The 14,715-nt window shown below is 48.3% G+C and overlaps 1 long non-coding RNA gene across 7 annotated transcripts; it reads right to left on the bottom strand.

Annotated features, from left to right (window-relative positions):
- Positions 1-1,683: 1,683 nt before the first annotated feature.
- On the bottom strand, positions 1,684-14,140 carry LOC130852710 (uncharacterized). 7 transcript variants are annotated; one of them, XR_009053441.1, is made up of 4 exons: positions 11,233-11,396; positions 10,986-11,139; positions 8,004-8,231; positions 1,684-7,319 (listed from the first exon to the last, which is right to left on the bottom strand). It is a non-coding gene; the product is annotated as an uncharacterized LOC130852710 (long non-coding RNA). The 7 variants fall into 7 exon arrangements; XR_009053439.1 differs by lacking the exon at positions 11,233-11,396 and adding an exon at positions 14,032-14,140 and having other exon boundaries at positions 1,684-8,231; XR_009053437.1 differs by lacking the exon at positions 11,233-11,396 and adding an exon at positions 12,632-13,577 and having other exon boundaries at positions 1,684-8,231.
- Between the last annotated feature and the right edge of the window lie 575 nt (positions 14,141-14,715).

Raw genomic sequence — 14,715 nt, 5'->3', positions numbered from 1 at the left:
CCAAGTTATGTTGCTTGGGGGACAACCCATGGGGTGCAAGGGGCAGTACTGTCCTTGGTCCTTGGTTCAGTTTCTGATGATTGGTTCACATTGCAGTTTCTGGGTGCTTGGCTCTGCGCATTGACAGAATATATTACCCAGGGGTTAATTAAACTAATCCTCACAACATGAATAACCCACTTAGAGATTCCTACAGAGCAGCTCTGGATTATGGATAATAAAACTAATTATGCAAAGAGAACTGTACAGACAAGAAAGGGCAGAACTGACATGTGTTGCACTAAAGGCTGCTGCACATAGTTGTGTAGGTTGTGAACTGCACAAGGGCACTCAGGCAAGAGACAGGTGGGGGCTGAAATCCATCTACAGTCCACTGGCCAGTCCTTCCTCCCAAGTGTGGGGCTGTGTCCATCTAGACAGAATGCCTTTTCCCCATCTGCCCAAAGGCTGCTCAGGCCTACTCCTGCTCCTAGCACTGGCTTTCCATCAGCCCCAACACACAGGGCTCTCATGGCCAAACCACATCTCACAAGGCATCAGCCAAAGTGCTCAAAATGCCTCAAAGACCTTTTGAAATATATGTTTATACCCATGATCAGTAACCATTCCAGGCCTCACCTTGTGACCCTGTTCAGTGCTTTTCCAACAGCCAGCCTCTCCTGTCTTGCTAGCAGAACCCCAGTTTTATAAGCAGTAGGCATGTGCTCTACAAAAAAGCTCCATTTCCCAGTCTCCCTTGTTACTAAAGATGATAATCGAGCAGAAATCTGGCTAAAGAGAAATAATGGGACATCTTCTAAGGTTTGGGGGAGAATTTTCTTTTTCTAACATAGGCAATGCCCTTCCACCTTGTGGCTCCCTCCCTCCCTCCTGGAATGCAGATGTGATGACGAGAGGTGTGGCAGCTCTACTGTGATCTTGAGAGAAAGGACAAGACAGTGGTAAAGACTGGTCCTGACATCTCTGAGCTGCTGAAACAATGCAAAAACTGTCATCTTTCTGTTAAAAGAAAAAAAAAACACCTCTACTTTGTTTAAGCTGTTATTTGGTCAAGTTTTGTTTTACTTGCAGCTGAACACAATTTTAGAAGGTTGACTCTCAGCAGATGTCGTTCCTTGAAATATTAGCTCTGATTGTGTGGAATCATCACAATGAGCCAGCTATTTAAAAACTAAGACCAATCTCTACATTTTTTCAGTGTTGTCTAAACTCATGGTTATTTCAATCTGTTACATTACAAAATACTACTCATTTTTATTTTATTTTTTTATAAATTTTTAAATTTATTTATTGGCTGCATTGGGTCCTCATTGATGCCCGTGGGCTTTCTCTAGTTGTGGCGAGTGGGGGCTACTCTTCACTGCAGTGCAGTGGCTTCTCTTGTTGTGGAGCATGGCCTCTAGGCATCCAGGCTTCAGTAGTTGTGGCACATGGGCTCAACAGTTGTGCTCACAGGCTCTAGAGCACAGACTCAGTAGTTGTGGCGCACGGGCTTAGTTTCTCCGAGGCATGTGGGATCTTCCCGGACCAGGGCTCGAACTCATGCCCCCGGCAGGGGACATAGGTTCTTAACCACTGCGCCACCAGGGAAATTCCAATGCTATTCATTTTAATAACACATTTTAGAAATCTCTTTAAATATGTTTTATTGAAGTGTAATACACATTCAGAAAGAAGCACCTATTATAAGTGTACAATTCATTAATTACTCACAAAATGAAACATCTAAATAGCCAGGATCTAGATCAAAAAAGATAATGTGACCAGTTTCCCAGGAGAAGGTTCTTTTTAGGTATCTTTCTCAATTATGAAAACAAAAGGTCACATACTGTTGGTCTTAGAAAAATGACTGAACTAGTGCATGGAAAATAATATGGCAACAAACTAAAATGAACTCATTTGTCAGCAAGTACTGTTGACTGAACCAGAGAAAACATTGCTGAAGATCCAAAGCAGGGATTTGAATCAAACAAATTCCTCATGTGGGTGGTTTGCTCTGTAGCTGGATGACAGTATTGAGACTAATATGTCTCAAATTACGATGTTTGCTAGATTCTTAGACTCTGTTTCGGCAGTGAAATATGCCTAAAAAAATATTACTTTTTTGGTGAAACTCTAAAGGAAAGGTGTACTGGAGAATATATATTTTCAACATCATGTTATTTCTTAAGTCAAAACAATATTTTTACGGGGCAAGAGTGTGGGCTCAGATGCAGTATTTGCTTAGACTAGAAGATACAAAGAATTTTGGGGGAGGTATGTTTGTAAAAGTAGCACCACATATGAAACTCTTTCCTTACATATGTGTAAGCAAACGATTGATATATTACCAATGCGTATTATACTATATTATCAAAACACACTTCATAGTAAGAGTGTCATTTTCAAAGTCTTTATGTGAAAGATACTATCAATATAATGAGCTTTATGAAATGAATATCTCAGGTTGAATCTTCAGGAGTCGTAAGATATAATTCAATCATAATTATACTGAAAGCTTTGATACCACACAGAAATTTTCTGCTTATCTTATGTAAAGTACCTGAAAGTATAATTCGTAAGGAAGAGTTATGGATTTTTTTTTTGTTTTACACAGGCTAAGTGTTCAAATTTGTTGATTTTTTTCCTTTGCAGTAAAAAATGGGTCTCATTTCCAAGTGGATTGATTTCCAAAAAAAAAATCTCTCTTTGATATAAAAGAGGTTTTAATTATGAGTGAGAAAGTAACAGTTTTCGGAAGACAAGCAAATAAAAACCAGCCTCAAGCATTGAAAAATCTCTCAAAAACAGATGTATGGAAACATTTCTATGGTTATGCAGTGTTGTTGTTGAAAGCCATGTAAATGTGTCACCTGCAAATATCCTCATATCTGTACACTCGAAAACACTTGGCGACAAAATTTTCCAATCTATTTAAATTTTTTTCCCAACAAAAAGGTTCAGGGATTCTGAGCCTAGACCTGCTGCCCCCTCCCTGGGAAAAGTTGTTTTGACTCTGGACATTCAAATAAGTGCAGAAGTGATGCGGGTCCCTTCTGGGAACAGGATGTACGAGCATGTGCAGCTTACCCTACTCTTTCCCACCGCTATGGCCGCCGGCAATGTTTGGGAAGGAGTCTGGGTTCCAGAGTAAAAAGATGACTTGGAGATTAGCAGCCAACCCGTGACTGGTGTGGAGAGTGGGGCTTGTCAAACGTGGCAGGGCATGGGCAGTGATTCCCATCTGACTGACCCACAGGGTAGAAATGGCAGAAAAACGAGCAAAGAGGCCAGAGCAGGTTGGGACCATATTGAAAAGGACCAAGAATTTGGACTGAAGCATAGACTGTGATTGGAGGCCCTGAGTAATCTGGAAGGGTTGCGAGTCGAGGGGAGACCAGGCAGGATGTATCACTTATAGAAATGAATAGCCCATCACCGCTGTCAGTGCAGAGGAGAAATGAGATGCATCTGAAGTGAGTTCATAGCAGGAGGTGGAGGCGAGGGCTCGGAATTGTGTGACTGACAGGGTGAAAGTCCCTGAGTTCCTGCAAGTTTATCTGTAGCAGTGAAAATAATAGTTTTGACCCCCTTTACTAGGTATTGGGGTCTGTGAAGTACTTCAAGGGCATGATAAGTATCGGAACACTAGGTTACATTTACTGAGCATCTCACTGAGAATAGGGACCATTAAAGTCCTCGTTTTTATACGTGTTCATGATCTCAGTCAAGCATCCATGGTGTAGATTGCAAACATCACCCCGACTCTTCACCCCTCCCTGCACACATGCACTTTGCACATCGATGTGCAGTGCCCTCCACTCGGGTTCCGGGTTCAACCACAAGACTTACTTTGGCCAACAGGTTAAGGTTGCTAGTTCTCAGCCCTGGCCTTGCATGTTTCCACTTGAGTTCTTTTGCCTCTGTCATCACCAGGAGAAGAAGATACCCAGGCGGGTCTACAGGAGAATGAGAGCCATGTGGACCACAGCTGAGTCACTCCGCATCCTGGGGGAAGCCAGCTTAGATTCGGTAGTAGTCAGCCAACCTCCAGATATGCCAACGAGCCCAGAAAAAACCAACAGCACCCAGTCCCCTACCTGACTCCGTACGCACATACCACCAATGCTGATCGTATACCACTGAAGTTTTACAGTTGTTTGTTACACAGCATTATTGTGGTAATAAATAACTCATCTCCTAAGCACTGTTGAGAGCATCCTGGGTGCTTCGAATCTGTCTTCTTCTTTCTCTCTCTTCCTCTTCCAACTATTTCTCCTTCTCCTCCTCCTCACCTCCATTTTCTTCTTCCATTGTTTTATTTTTCTCTCTTACCATCCACCAGTTTATTCCCTCTTAGTCCACGTGGCAGAGCAAAGCCACCAAGAGCTCCAAGTTCACATCTCTTTTATTCTGGAAAGCAGTCAGATGAATCGTGGCTTAGTTTGGAGTCCAGATTCTGCTGGGCCCAGCTTGCATCTGGAGCTCACTTGGAACTAATCAGCCATGTGCAGAGTCTGGGGACACAATGGACCATTGTGGCGGCTGCCATAGCAATGATAAACATCCAGAGATGGGAAAGGGGAAGTTTCTGGATATGGGTTCTCAGCAAATAAAAACAATAGGCATCAACTACAGCTGTTTAATTTTTTTTTTTTTTTTTGGCTGTGTTGAGTCTTCATTGCTACGTGAGGGCTTTCTCTAGTTGCAGTGAGTGGGGGCTACTCTTAGTTGTGGTGTGCGGGCTTCTCATTGCAGTGGCTTCTCTTGTTGCAGAGCACAGGCTCTAGGCACACGGGCTTCAGTAGTTGTAGCACATGGACTCAATAGTTGTGACTCGAGGGCTCTAGAGCGCAAGCTCAGTAGTTGTGGCACACGGGCTCAGTTGCTCCATGGCATGTGTTATCTTCCCGGACCAGGGCTCAAACCCGTGTCCCCTGCATTGGCAGGCAGATTCTTAACCACTGCACCAGGGAAGTCCCTAATATTTTTAAGTTAATGAATTTGCTGTATTTTATTATATAACAACTTTTATTATCTATTCATAAGGTGTCAGCTTATGTGCATTATTTGATTTCTTAGTATAATACCTATGCTTTCTTACAAAATAAGAGAGAAATATTACCCACAAAAAACTCCATGTCTATGTTTGTCTCACAATCCAAAATCCTGATTTTCTCTTTTTCATGCACTAATATATTTAATAAACTGGTATGCTAGTATCAAGTAGGTACTTTTGTCTGGTATCATTCAGAGTAGGACATCTCATGATAATGGTCTACTGTGTCTCCCCAACCTCGATGAACACGCTAAAAACCACTGAATTGCACACATTAAATGCCTGAGCTGTATGGAATGTGAGTTATTTCTCAATAAAGTTGTTACAAGAAAAGGTGATCCATCCATCCCATAAATATTCACTGAGCATCTACTACCTACCAGGCACTGCTCTGGCCACTGGAAGAATAGCCAGGAGGTGTCTGTCCTTACAAAGCTTACATTCTAGTGCAGGGGGAACAGACAGTAAATAAATAAGTATGGAGAAAGTGCTAGGGAGGAAAATAAGGCAGAATAGAGTGGGGGGAGAGAAAGCAGGGCATTACTGTTTGTCACTAGGTCATCAGGGGAGACATCTCTGAAGCTGAAGTTTGGGCAGTGGCTTGAGGAAGTGAGGGTACTGGCTTGGGATCCTAGGGTTCCCATTGGCCAAGGCCCAGGCTCATTGCCAAGGGTCTTGCTGTCCAGCCAGTGCTTTTCCACTGTGGCTCACGGCACCCCAGACCTCAGAGGCCAGCTAGTGAAGGTGCCACGGCCAGGGAGGTTACCTCTGATACTCACCACCCTCCCCTTTCATCAGAGAGCATCTCCACTTTGTGTTTTATATCTGAGTTGGATATAAAATTGTTTTAATGTGCTGCAAAATAAAAAAATTCTGTTGCAAATCTGATATTGAAAAGGGGGTGAGGGAGGGGAGTGGCCCCATTGGAAGAAGATTATGCCAAGATGTGTGTAAGACTAAGGTAGAAGCTTGGCAGGTGTCCTGGGTTGAAAAGATGTGTTGAAGTTTTAACCCTCCAGTGCCTCAGGATGTGATTTATTTGGAAATAGGATCTTTACGGAGGTAGTCAAGTTAAAAGGACTCCATTAGAGTGGACCCTAATTCAATGTAACTTGCATCTTTCCCAAAAGAGGAAATTTGAACACAGAGACAGACAAGCACAGAGGGAGGAGGATGGGAAGAGACACAGGAGGGCATCATGTGACAGCAGAGGCAGGGATCAGACTGATGTAGATGCAAGCCAAGGGACGCCAAAGACTTCCGGCTGCCACCAGGGGCTAGGACAGGCAAGAAGGACCCTCTCCAGAGTCCCCGAGGGAGCACAGCCCTGCTGACACCTTGATCTCAGACTTCCAGCTTCCAGAACTGTGAGAGAATAAACTGCCATTGTTCAAGCCTCCCAGTGTGAGGTTCTCTGTCACACCAGCCCCAGCAAATTAATACACCGGGTGATGCGTGACCCCAGAGTTGGGAGTGCTTTGTTTTGTGAGGCAGGTGTGCATGGGGTCAGGTGGAGGGCTTATAAAGGAAGGAGGCTGGATCTGGACCTCGAGAGCAAGGAGGATGGTGACAGACGGAGAAGGACAAACCTGTCAGGTGAGTATTGCAAGAGCTGATGGCAGGTGCCGGCAGCATGTAGCTGGCACAGGGGTGTGGTAGCCCCAGAGTATTGGTGGCATCAGGACCTGGTAAAGAGGGAGAGGGAGGGGGCATGGTGACTGCAAGGATCTGGGCTGAGTGGCTGGTGGACAGGGGTGGCGTCCCCCGAGGTCATGAACACAGGCAGAGAAGTGTAGTAAGGACTAGGGACAGGGGAGGCCACTGGGGGCCTGGGAGCACTTGGCGAGATGTCCAGGGCAGTTAGACAGAAATAACTGGAAAGAACAGCACTTCCCATGGCTAGCTCCTTCTCAACCTTCCGCACTCGGATCAAAGTCTCCTCCTCAGAGAAGCTTTTCCACACCCTCCTTCTCCATCCAGGGTGGTTACCTCCAAGTCACTCTCTGATCCATTACCTGTCCGTTCTTACAGCGTTTACATTATCTTGTTCATTTATTTGCTTGTTTCTAGTCTCTCTCCCCACATACCTTTAAGTCCCACATTGTTTGCTGCCAAAGTTCAATTGCTCAGAACAGTGTCTGTACGTGGTCGGAGCTGGGTCAAGCTTTGCTGAATGAAAGAACAAAGAAGCCCAAGAGAAGGCCCAGTGCTGCTGGCTGGGTTCTTGGGAAGCGGGTGCTGAGTTGGAGTTTGTGTAGAAGATGCTTCGTGGGGATCAACACTGGTGAACGGAAGTGAGAGGAGGCAGGATGGGGGCAGATGAGAAAGTGGAACTGCAGTGCCAACCCCACAAAGCTTTGGCTAACCCCGGAGCTCAAGAGGAAACATTGTTCAGTAGACTTGTCTGTCCATCCTGGGCTGAATTGGCTGGACCTTTAAATCCCCATCTTGCTTGGGTGAAGGAGCCAAGAGCAGGGCTCTGTCTGCTGACCACACCCCCTGGCTGAAGGCAGTGGGTCTCCATGTCCACCAGACTTGGGCTGGGCACACAGTTTCATAGGGTCACCGGTGCTGTTGCTGGTGATGGTGTTGAAACCAGGACAGGGAGCAAATGACAAGCAGCAAACAACCTGTGATCCATGCCCTAGGAAACGTGCAAGTCATGTACAGTGGGGAAGAGAAGGGTGTGGGCCTCTTCTAACTGCAGGGAATCCAGGAGGCTCTCCGAAGGTGGTGGAATTTGACCTGAAGGGTCTATTTGTCTGCAGCTGTAGGGAGCTGGACAGGAAGGAGTTTCCAAGAGACAGTGCAGCCCCCTGATGTTTAGGAGAAGGGATGTGCAGCATTGAGCTGCAGTGTAGACATGTGTAGGGCTAGCAGGAATGCTTCTGGAAAGGTGGGTAGTGGCCAACACATGGGGGAGTGGTGAACTGCAAAAAGCTCAGCTGGGAGGACAAGCACTTACCCAGTGATGGAAGCTGCCCTTGCTTTCTCTTTGAAGACCTAGCACCGCAGCAGAGAACCAGGCACCTGCAGGGGCTGCTTCGGAAACAGGAGCAGGTCATCCAGGCAGACTGATGGTGGGAGGTTGGGCCCCCTTAGAAAGTGATGTTATGTAACCGCTCCAGAATCAAAGTCCCGTTGAAAGAGAAATTCAAGGGAAAGTTGGCTTAGGGCATCTCTTTAGAAACTGCTGGGAAGGACAGAAAGGAAACAGGATCACAAGCAGCCCAAAAAGTGACAGAGAAAGCTGTTTTCTACCTCAATCCTCCAGAGGCAGAGTGGAGCTTTCATCTTCCAAAGAAACCCATATGGCTGTGGCTGTTACCCTCTAAGCGGGAGATGAGAGCTGCTGACACACTTTACCCCTTCGATTAGAGACAGAGTGGGGAGAAAAGCCATCGGGCTGCACGCACCAACCTGGAGAGCACGTGCTCGTGCTCAGCACCTCCTGACACCCCTGCCCCTGCCTGTGCGGACAGGGGCACTCTCTCCAAGTCCCAGAGGGGCTTCTGCCCTCCTGGACCCCTTGGTCTGCTTCTCTCCTTCCCCTTACTTCCTGCCAAGCCCAAGCCTGAAGCCCCAAAGATTCCCAAGACTCCTGGCACCCTGATTGTCACCTCAATTCCTTTGCCACTCAAGCAAGGAGTTCAGCCAAGGCATTACATGCCTGTATTTTTTTTTTCCTTTAAATTTCCAAGTTTGGGGTTTTCATTATCTAGATCAGCAGACTTTGGTGTAGCAAACCTAGAGGTGAATTTTAGACCTTTCTCCCACTGGATTCCAATTAAAGGAGGAGGAACCATTGTACTTTTTCTAGGGAAAACCTACATTTATGGCAAGATGGGGGAATTTTTTTTTAACACTGTATCCCCAGAGGCTACCACAGAGAAACCATCAGTAAAAACTTGTAATGGGTGAATGAATGAATGAATGGTAGTGGAGGGCAGGCCGAGGGAGGGAATTCCATCTTGGCACCCCCCGTCTCACTCTAGGAAATCTCTGCTATAGCTCCCACATGTCTGTCAAAGTCTACCTGGCTCCCTTCCGAATCTTCATTCCCACTTGGGGATAGATGACCGAGAACATGTCAAAGCTGAGGGCCCTAAGATTGAAACATATTGTAATTTCAAGAAGAGGAAATGGATAAAACAGAACTTTTTCTGTCAGCCAGAAATTGTAATTAAATATTTATTAGAATAAGGATTTGTTGACTGTCTGCACTGCACCACAACCTCCATCATCATCACTTCCACCATCATCACCACCACCATCACCATCTCCACCACCACCACCTCCATCACCACCTCCACAAACACCACCAGCATCACCACCATCACTTCCACCACCACCATCACATCTCCACCACCACCACCTCCATCACCACCTCCACAAACACCACCAGCATCACCACCATCACCTCCACCACCACCATCACCATCTCCACCACCACCACCTCCATCACCACCTCCACAAACACCACCAGCATCACCACCATCACCTCCACCTCCACCATCACCATAATACAAGCTACATGGGGGCGAAGTCTCTGGTGCCCTATGAACTACTGTATTCCTAGTGCCAGGTATGGGGAAAATGCCTGAATCATTGAATGAAAATGAGCAAATGAGAAAGGGAAGAATGAAGGAAGAGAGGGAGGGAAGAAGGATGAAAAAAAGGAAGGAAGGGAGAGAGGAAGGGAGGGAGAAATAGAGAACAGGTGAGTTCTCATGTCCTCAATGAGGAGACAAACTTGAAAACAATAACTTTTCTACACTGAGATCCGGGCAGTGATAAGAGCAAGCCCCAGGACCGTGGACCCAGTGCAGGGAAGCACGGTGTTGGGAGCAATGAAGAAGGGGGTTCAGGAAAGGCCTCTTAGAGGAAGTGATATCTAAACTGAATTTTGAAGATGAGTAAGAATCTCCCAGCTGAATGGGAAGCAGTTACTGCGAGCCAAGGCCCAGATGCATGAAGACAGGATGGGCTTGTTGGGGGGAGGAGGGGGGTGGGTGGGGAGAAGGCAAAGGATTTGGTCCTTCTAGAGTGTAGAGAAGGGAGAGGAAGCTGAACTAGCTGGTGGATTGAGGGGATGGGGGTGGTAGGTGTGGATGTTTCAACACAGCATTTCTTATCTGTTGCTGTTTTAAAAACTTGGATTTTCTTTCAAAGGCAAGGGGATTTTAATGAGAAAATCACATTCATTCATTGGTTTATTCTTTAGTTTAATCTGCAGTTATTTATTGAGTGTCCTTTAAGTGCAAAGTCCAAGAATATAGCAATGAATAAAACCACAAATCGAATCTCACAATAAACCCAGGAGGTTGTGACTGATTATCTATTTTGTGGTTGCTGATAAAAATCACTTCCAAGCCCTAAACTCGATAGTCCCATCATTGTTGTTCATCACAGCCCTGTGTGGGCGTAGGAAGTCCATCCTCAGATGAAAGTGAAGCTTGAGAGGCTAACTCTCCAGACACATCAGCTAAGAAGGGCTGCAGCCAGGCTGGTCTGACATCCAAACATGCTCTCTCCCTTCCAAAGCACTGTCTGTGGCCCAAGGATGAAGCCATAAGGCTGGAGCTCAGATACCAGGCCATCAGGCGAGTTATGTACTTTGGGATGGTTTTGACACGTAATTTGATGTACTTGCTGTTGGCCACGCTTTCAACCTGCCTTCTTTGTGCCGTGCTTAAATGCAAGGACAGACTTCTCTCTTGTCAGTATTCTCCCTTTCTCCTCCCCGCTCCCTCTACCAGCCAGGGGAACACTAGGGGCCCATTGGCTCCTCCCAGCCAGGGGCCCCTGAGGTTTAGAACCTGCTCATGGGTTTCATTTCCACACATTTCAAAGCTGCGTGTCAGCCTGAACTGTCACCACAAGCTGAGAGTCCCCCAACCCCAGACAAGGAGAGAGGCCCCCCAGTGTCTGGGTAGACAGTCCTTACCTGCTTCTTGGCTGATGTCTGGCTGGCATCTGAGGGGATGAAAGGCTGGAATCCCGTTCTCCTTTATCTGAAACTGAGCCTGCTCCACACCCAAATCGAGCCCATGGGCCCAGTCTGCTGAGCAATCATCTTAAATCTGGAAGATGTCTCATCCCTAGGGGAGGAAAAAGCAAAGCTTCAGTACTGGGGGGAGGGAAGGGGAATACCAATCCAATAAAAAAAAGAAAGAAAGAAACAGTCAACACACAGGTAAGCAGGCACCCAAATAGGCGGACACCCTGGACCAGTGGTGGTCATGGTGATGAGTGTCTCTCCCTGATGCCAGTTTCATCTTCACAAGGATGGGGCCCACGTCAGCTTAGCCTGCGGCTGTGTCCCAGTGCCCAGCACCCAGGAGGTGCCAAATACACGTTTGCAAATGAATGAAGTGAAGGAGAGCTAAAGAAGGATGTAACCAGGAAGCTGGGTGGTGCTTTCCTGTAGGAAAGAAACCTGTAAAAGCTGCCCTGTTGACTTTGAAGAGACAGATGGTAAATAAGGAGACAGCGGTGGTTAGAATGAACCCCCAAGCCCACGCTTGAATCTGTGCTGTGTTTCCTGCCAAGAGTGCCAAGTTGTATTAGACATCATGCCCATGCTCAGATGCCAGGGCCAAGGGAGGGAAGGAGATGCACCCACGGAGACCTGGGGCGCTATTTGCGGTCAAGTTTCTTTCTTTCTCTGGTCCTTGGCTACTGGGCCCCAGAGAGCTGTGGGTTATTCCCCACAAAGGACAACTTCATTGACATTTATGGTCAGCAGACTGGCCACCTTCTTCTTAGTGCTATTTCTTCCCCTACATTATCCCATTGTACTAATTTAATGTGTGTGTGTGTGTGTGTAATAACTGAGGTGACATAGAATTTCATCTTTCCTGTCCTACTTATGGAAACCACCCCACCCCAGATGGCTGCAGGAGCCACCCTGACCTCTTGTCCAGAGATTTTTGGCCCAGGGCGGGACACTTGAAGCAGGCAGGGAGGATCTGGGCCCTGAGATTAGGGATTTGGACCAGGGAAAATTAAGGCAGACTCTCTCATGCAGAAACTGTAAGATACACACCTGGGAGGATGTTGGGGGTGACAGTTCCAGCCAGATGTGTCAACTGACCTGAGAAGGGACCACACACCCAGAATTCCCTTTCCTGTGTGGTTCCAGGTAAGGGTTGGTCACAAGAGAAATATCTGGGAGGTTTGGAAGTCAGAGGTTAAATGATAGCCAACATCCTCTGAAGGGTGGCATGGGTGCCAGGGGCTGCTGGCTTCACCCGCAGGGGCGCCCTGTCATCATGAAGCAGCATCCCTACAGTGGCTCCTCCCTTGGCCTCTCTGCATCCCCACCAGATGGGGATACCAGTTCCTTCCGCAGGTGGCTGTGTCACCCAGGTGGAGCGACAGATGGGGGCTCTGATACGTCCTCCTGGCTTCTGGTCAGTCCTCACCTGCCCCAACCTCATGCCCAGGGCTTCTTCCCAGCTGCCCATGCTGCTGACCTGCAATGACCCAGGCTGGCCGCCAGATGCAGGGACCTTCCATGGACTTCTCACCAGCTCCCAGAACCCTGAGGAACCTCATCCCTGGAAGAATCCCTTATTTCCCATCCTTCACCTTGGTTTTGCTGCCCTGATGGAAGTCCGGTTGATCACAGAGGAAGCCAGTTTGCAGAGAGAAAGCTGGCACACAAACCAGTGCAAAGGGCAGGGCAGGTGGAAGGTTCTGGCAGCCTCACGTCACAGTTCTTGCATCCTGGGCCTTCTTGAGACCCACTATCTCCCGCTGGCTTGGATGCTGTGAGCTGAGACATTTCCTACTTGCAAAGCTCTGTTGAGCTGGGTTCCTCGCTCCTCTTCTCAACCATCCCAGGAAGTGGGCAATTTCACCTGCATGATGCAGATGAGGAAACAGAGGCTCCAGGAGTCGCAAGGATTTGCCAGGGCTGAGGTAACTGGCTAGTAGCTGAGACAGGTATTTAAACCGGGTCTGACTCAAAACCCACAGCATCTTCCTGCCACGACACCATCTCATGAGTCTCTGTCCACGTCAGTCTCAAGTCCCCAGCCTCACTCAAGTATCCCAACACCCCATGGGTCCATGCCCTGAGCACACATCTAGTCTGTTCCAAGAGCTGGGGGTGCAGCTGTGGTCAGTGCCAAGTTCTGTACTCAAGATGCTGGTATCCAAACGCTCAAAGGCCAGCCATGCAGAAGTAGGCAGGCAGGTGAAAGAGACCATTTCAGAAGTGCTGAAGGCTATGAATGAAATAAGCCAAGTGAGTGTGCTTCAAATTCAGGGAGATGGAGCAAGACTACAGCACAGAGAGAACAGCCGGATCAAAAAGCTCCCCAATCCATCCCCCGCCAGAGTGAGAATGTGGGAGAAAACAGTCTTCGTGACAAAGAGTTCCAGGGAGCATGCTAGGCGATCAGAGCCGTTTTCCAGGTCTGGACTTATTGCTCCTTCTCCCTGTCCTGACACCCAACCTAACTCTTGTCCCCCTGCCCACTCCCACCCCCCAAGGACTGGACTCCACGCCCCTGCGCCGGTGGCTACTGAAGCCCTGACTCAAATGACCGTGGAGTCAAAGCTCCACTCCCTGCCTGTCTCTAGCCACCAGCTGCCACCACCTCAGAAGCTCCTCAGCCCTGCACTTCCCCTGCGCCCTCTAAGTACCTACACTGGCCCAGATCAAGTCCCTGGGACCAGATGCACTGGTCCAGAGAATATCTGGGTCCACCTGCAGGCCTCCTCCCAGGCACCTACATCGACCCAAATCGTATCCCGCCCCAAGGTCAGCGACCATGCCCAAATCCGGCTTCAGAGCCACCTCCAAAGACCCACACAGGTCCCGCCCTGCCCCAGCTCTGCCCTGTTTCCCCCACACCCCCACCCAGTATTAGGTTCAGAACATTACTCCCCACCTTTGCCAGCCTGAGAGGTGAGTCACAGCCGCCAGGGTCTGGCTGAGAGTGCCTGCCTCCTGGTTCTGGCACCCAACCCCGCCCACGCACCTGTGGTGGACACCTCGTGCCCAGTCCAGAAGGTCCAAGGCTGCCAGAGTGTGCCAGCTGCCACTGGGAGGTGCGGTGGGTGGGGCGAGGAGCTGTGGAAGGATCTCTGGAGGCGCTCTGCCTTCTGGGGCTCCATCTCCGTGACCAGTGTCACCATAAAACAATAATTTAAATGATACGTAATAATGATCAAACAATAAGACCGGCTCCCACGGTGTGCCGCCATGCTGTCCGGCTTCCAGCTGTTCTGCGTGGCATTATCACTACTACTACTATTATTATGAATTACTGTTATTATTACCAAGTATTATCAAGTTGCCAGCTTCACACGGCCAATTGCATTTGCTAGCACTGCTAACATCTTGGTGGAGGTGGCAAAGCAAGTACTTTTATGATCCCATTGAACAGATGGAAACGGTGAGGCAGAGCGAGGTGACGTGACCTGGGCAAGGTGGCCCAGCTGATGCGTGACTGATCACGATTAGAACCTAGGTCGCCCTGACTTGAGGACCTGAGCTGCACCTCAGTGTCACAGTACCTCCCTGAGAGTGGGGCTGAGAGTGGGTGGGGGAGCCGGATGCTGCTGGGGGTTTGGGGGAAGCCTTGACTTCACTCATTGTGCACCTGCGATGGGTGCAGGTAACAGTGAGCTCACCCCACCTGAGTCTCTGCCTGTCCTGTCTG

The sequence above is a fragment of the Hippopotamus amphibius genome, chromosome 4, assembly GCF_030028045.1.
Source record: "Hippopotamus amphibius kiboko isolate mHipAmp2 chromosome 4, mHipAmp2.hap2, whole genome shotgun sequence".
NCBI lineage: Eukaryota > Metazoa > Chordata > Mammalia > Artiodactyla > Hippopotamidae > Hippopotamus > Hippopotamus amphibius.
The sequence above is the reverse complement of the archived record's forward strand: the minus strand, read 5'-3'. Positions and strand labels throughout refer to the sequence as shown.